We start from the raw sequence: 5,181 nt of genomic DNA, 5'->3' as shown, positions 1-5,181 counted from the left end.
CCTTGAACTCAAAGCAGACACTCTGAAAACATTACAGGATGGAATAGGAGAAACCCTAGGTCTCCTTGGCTCAGGCCGAAATTTTCTGAATAGAGACACGGAAGCACAACAAATCAAAGAAAGGTTGGACAAATGGGATTGCATAAGATTGCAGAGCTTCTGCAGGGCAAATGACATAGCTGGCAAGATCAATAGAAAGCCCACCGATTGGGAGAAGATCTTTACTATCAATACAACGGACAAGGGTCTCATATCTAAAATATACTTGGAACTCAAAAAATTAAACCACCCAACAACAAATCCTCAAAGAAACAACTGCCCAATAAATAAGTGGGCGAAAGACTTAAAGAGAAGCTTCTCTGAAGAAGAAAGAAGAATGGCCAATAGACACATGAAGAAATGTTCAACATCCCTAGCCATAAAAGAAATGCAAATCAAAACAACATTGAGATACCACCTCACTCCAGTTAGAACAGTAAAAATCAAGAACTCTAACAACAACAGATGCTGGAGGGGATGTGGACAGAAAGGAACTTTACTTCATTGTTGGTGGGAATGTAAACTTGTTCAACCACTTTGGAAAACAGTATGGAGGTTCCTCAAAAGTCTTCACATAGATCTCCCCTATGATCCAGCAATCCCACTTTTGGGCATTTACCCAAATGTTTACAAACAAGACCACACTAAAGCTACCAGCACAACTATGTTTATTGCAGCATTATTTACCATAGCTAAGATATGGAACCAACCCAGATGTCCCTCAGTAGATGAATGGATCAAGAAAATGTGGTATATATACACAATGGAATTCTATGCCTCCGTCAGAAAGAATGACATTTTCCCATTTTTTAGGAAATGGAAAGGTTTGGAAAAAATTATATTAAGTGAAGTAAGCCAGGCCCAAAGAAGCATAGGTCCCATGGTTTCCCTTATTTGCAATATATAGTATAGGTATGAGTCAAGCGGAAAAGCTCAGATAATGTGATGATAGGAAAATGAACCCTTAAATATGTATTTTAATGTTTTCGTTTCTTTCATGCATATGTTTCTAACGCATTTATAAGATTATTTCTTTGTTGCTTTGTATGTCCCTCCCCCACAGTGTAACTCCCGCTTTCACTATATTTGATGTCAGTATAACATGTGGAGGAGATGGGGACAAAAAAGTCGTTTAAGGATTCAGGTGGACCTGTTGCAACAATGAGAAGTACAAAATGTCATGTCAAAACCAGCTTTACAATGTCGGTGTGGGTGGGGGAGGGGGGTATAATTGGGTGGGGGGGATGGGGGAGGCAGAGAAGGGAGGTGAAGGGTAAACAAAGGAGGAGGCTGCAATGCTTGGTAAGAAATGTATGCATTATCCTGCCCATGTAATTGTAGGCCCTCTGTACAGTATGTTCTCAAATAAAATAAAATAAAATTAAAAAAAAAAAATAATTGTTTGCTCTGTAAATTGATTAGATGCATGGATTTTGTGGCTAGCTATGTCATTTCACATATGTATCTCTTTTCCTCTTTCTCTTTCATGGTTCTCATAGACAATATGGTTGCTCCATAATTATCCTAATTTATTTTGCTTTTATATTTTAGTTTCATCATTTTACTTTCTGCTCTGCCATTTCCCAGAACAGCACCACATAAACAGAAAAATCCAGAAGTGGTTCTGTGGCTCAAGTTGTAGAGCTCTTGTCTTGATTTGAAGAGCTAAAGGAGAGTGCCCAGGCCGAGTTCAGGCCCCACAACTAATTTAAAAAAAGAATCTAAATACTTGATAATTCTACTAACAGATCTGACTGAAATCAGTTGAATCACACTTTTCCTGTACAATGAAGGAATAGGTCCAGGCTAGGAAAGCAGCTACAGAAGGCAGGCAGATTGTATCTGTGACAAAACTTTGTGGAAAATGGAATCGAGGATTACTTACTGGTGATTCACTTGCACTTGAAGCATGATTCTGAACTATTGCTTGCTGATTCTGAACTATTGCTTTGATCATTATATTTTCCAAGAAGAAAAAGTTAAATTTAATTGATAGTGAAGGACTACTAATACACTTTGACTTCTCATTAAGCATCTTCAATCATCAAAATCACTTGAAGGCAATAGACAGGCCTATTTTTAGATGAAAACAAGTGTCTTTAAAAAAGCAAGAATTTAGGTAGTCATACCAAGGACTTCTATTTTACTACTGCATTATACATTTTTCTAATGTTGGATACCAACATTAGAAAGCTACTAGAAAGCTCTTAAAGCCCATATGTTGAATAGTGAGTTCTCTTACACTATAACATGATATTTCCCAAATCATTTACAAAGGCTGCATTGTTTCCTATTTTCTCATTCCTAGAATAAGCTGCACATGAAGACACCAAGGGTCCTCATGTTCAGACAAGGAACAAGATGAAAAAGTGAGGAATGGTATCAATTTCAAGAAAAAAATGAAGTAGGATCCAAGCAAATTTCTTCTTTGGGATGGCGAAATTAATCCGTTTACTATGGTGTGAAGACTACTTTCCAAAAAGGCCACCTAGATGAATACTAGGGATGAGGATGAGTATACCCCTCTTCATATGGATGCCTAGAGTGGACATTTAGACATTGTCCATGAGTTGGTAGCTCAAGGCAGATATTCATGCAATAACTCTGAATGGCTGACACCCCTGCACAGTGCTCATATGTGGAATAATACCAGAGTGGCAGATACCAATCCCCAAATTATAGGCCTCTTGTCCTCCTTGCATGTTGCTGCTGGGAATAGAAATCGAAAAGATACTCTGTTGAACCATTATATCAAACCAGGTTTGAAAAACAGCTTGGAAGAAACTGCATTTAATATTGCCAAAAGGATAAGTAAGTATCACTACCTCTTTGAAGTTCTGGAAGGCTGTACAAATTGTTCTCATAAGTCGTAATGGTTTGGTTAAGTTTCTTAAATTTCAAAAATGCCAGTCCATCCTTTGTGGCCCTGCAAATTTTTTCACAATAAAAAGCAACAGCAATATCTTACTTTAAAAATTCATGGATTCCATGGTATTCTTCCAAGTGAATTGCCTGACTCTGATGTCAAAATGCATTCAAGAGTTTTTTGTATACATCTATAATGATTTCTGCATAGTTTGTGATTTTTTAATCAGAAATAATTTTAACTTATCTGTTGAAATGGTGCTTTTGTGAAAAAAGTATATCTATGTTTGTACAATATCCATAATCTATTTCATTCGCTCCTAGATATAATACTTTGAATTCTACATTCTTATATAATGTATAGTTTTATTAATAAATGTGTCCTTTCAGATTGCATTCCATATAGAAGAAGTTTAAGATTCCTTTTTTTTCCTAGGTCTTTATATTATTTTATTTATTTGGGATAACATGACAATGTTATGTAATTTCAGTTTTGTAAAGGTTATGCTATGTAAAGGCCTTTCTAAGGTGAAGATTTAATACACTGATGTCAAACTAACCTTTAATTCTATGAATTACATGTATTGTTACACTTGTATTTTTGTAATCAACTTTTTAATAACTGTTTTTATATTTCTTGCATCAGAAGAATGAAAAATATAGAATACTTCACAAATTTTCATATAATCCTTGTGCAAGTGCCATGTTAATCTCTGTATTATTGTAATTTGGGTAGACCTGCTGCTGAAGCATGAAGTACCCTCTAAATTTAAGTACTTAATGATGCAATCTTTATACAGGCATATATCCATGGTTGCCTATTTGTAACAAGGAACACTTATTGTTCCTTAAAATGCGATTGATCTTATTTCTCTAAAATTCTGTGTATAGTGGAAAAGCTTATATCATTTGACCGATTGCTCATATTTACAATTTATTTATCAATGACTATTTTGTCATTTTCATTTTAAATTTGATCATACTTTGAAGCCTTTCAAGCTAAGTCCAAAGGTGATGGCTTTTCAAGTACTTATTTATCAACTGAGTTAGCTTTGTAGAGCTAATGGATTCAAAGTAAGCCTTGCTTGAGAGCTACTTCTAAACTTCTGCAGCTTAAAATTTCCAAAATAAGGTCTTGCTGGGACAAATGTCTACCTGAACCTTTACCCTTCTTCCTTGTAGGAACAGACCAACCAGAATATCTTACCCTGACAGCATAGCTTGTCTTACTGGAACAAAACTAATCTTAGTTACAAGGGATCATAGAGAGATGAACAGTTCAGACAGAATTGTTCAGAACAGAAGGTATTTTATCAAAATATAACTGTTTATTATACTTATCATTTCAAAAGTAGCTAAAGCCAAGAAGGTGAAAAAATTTTCATATGCATGATTACCTACTGTCCTGGCCTGTCTATCATCCAACCAGGCAGGAACTTACACTACTGACTCTCTATCACCAAATATTTCCATAGCTCCTGGAAAAGTCCATATGTTTCTCCTCGATATTAGGCCTTAAATTGGTAATGTTTTAATCACAGTGTTTCCTCTTGCCTCTAGGCTGTAAATCTACAAATGGTAAAGCTTTAAGTCTAACTCTACCAAACACTGAGGTAGAGATAATGGAAGAATACTTTGAAACAGAGTTGCCTTTGATTCCCTAACCACAACACAACAATGCAAAACAATTTTTATATTATATATACTTATATATTTTATATTTATAAATATAAAGTATGTGCTGATTTTAAATTTCACACAGTGAATATTACTAGAATTGATAATTTGACAAATATATTGACACTTATTCCGATAAATAGAATGGAATATAAATAATTAGATTTAGGATATATATTAGAATATAAAAAGTATCAATGCAATATCTTCGGTATGAACTTGTGATACGTTCTATGTGTTCGTGATCTTCTGAATTCACATGGTAAAATAACAGTAGTGTTTTTTGCTAATCTATAACGGATTTTACTCTGATGCTCTGTTTTTTGTTTTAACTCGCTGGTCCCAAAGTGTTTTTCTCCATATTTCTGAAGCATTCTTACTGATTTATACCCAAATTTTGCTGATATGATGTCTAAAAGCTATTATTCTTTTGAAGGACCCACGGATCCGAGGATACCAGTTCCTAGTTATCTGTATCATCAGATAACAAGGGCAAGACTTCTCACATAGGCCCATGCAACATGCCAACAGAAAATAATTGAAGACATCTCAATTTCTCATTTCCTATAATATTTCAGGACCCCAGTTCCTTACAAGATT

At 35.0% G+C, this 5,181-nt stretch overlaps 1 pseudogene; it reads right to left on the bottom strand.

The window, feature by feature from the left end:
• Nucleotides 1–3,557: 3,557 nt before the first annotated feature.
• LOC138834510 (U6 spliceosomal RNA) lies at nt 3,558–3,657 on the bottom strand (annotated as a pseudogene).
• Between the last annotated feature and the right edge of the window lie 1,524 nt (nt 3,658–5,181).

The sequence above is a fragment of the Dipodomys merriami genome, unplaced genomic scaffold (assembly GCF_024711535.1).
Source record: "Dipodomys merriami isolate MVZ:Mamm:240054 unplaced genomic scaffold, mDipMer1.0.p SCAF_217, whole genome shotgun sequence".
In the NCBI taxonomy this organism is placed as follows: Eukaryota; Metazoa; Chordata; class Mammalia; order Rodentia; family Heteromyidae; genus Dipodomys; species Dipodomys merriami.
The sequence above is the reverse complement of the archived record's forward strand: the minus strand, read 5'-3'. Positions and strand labels throughout refer to the sequence as shown.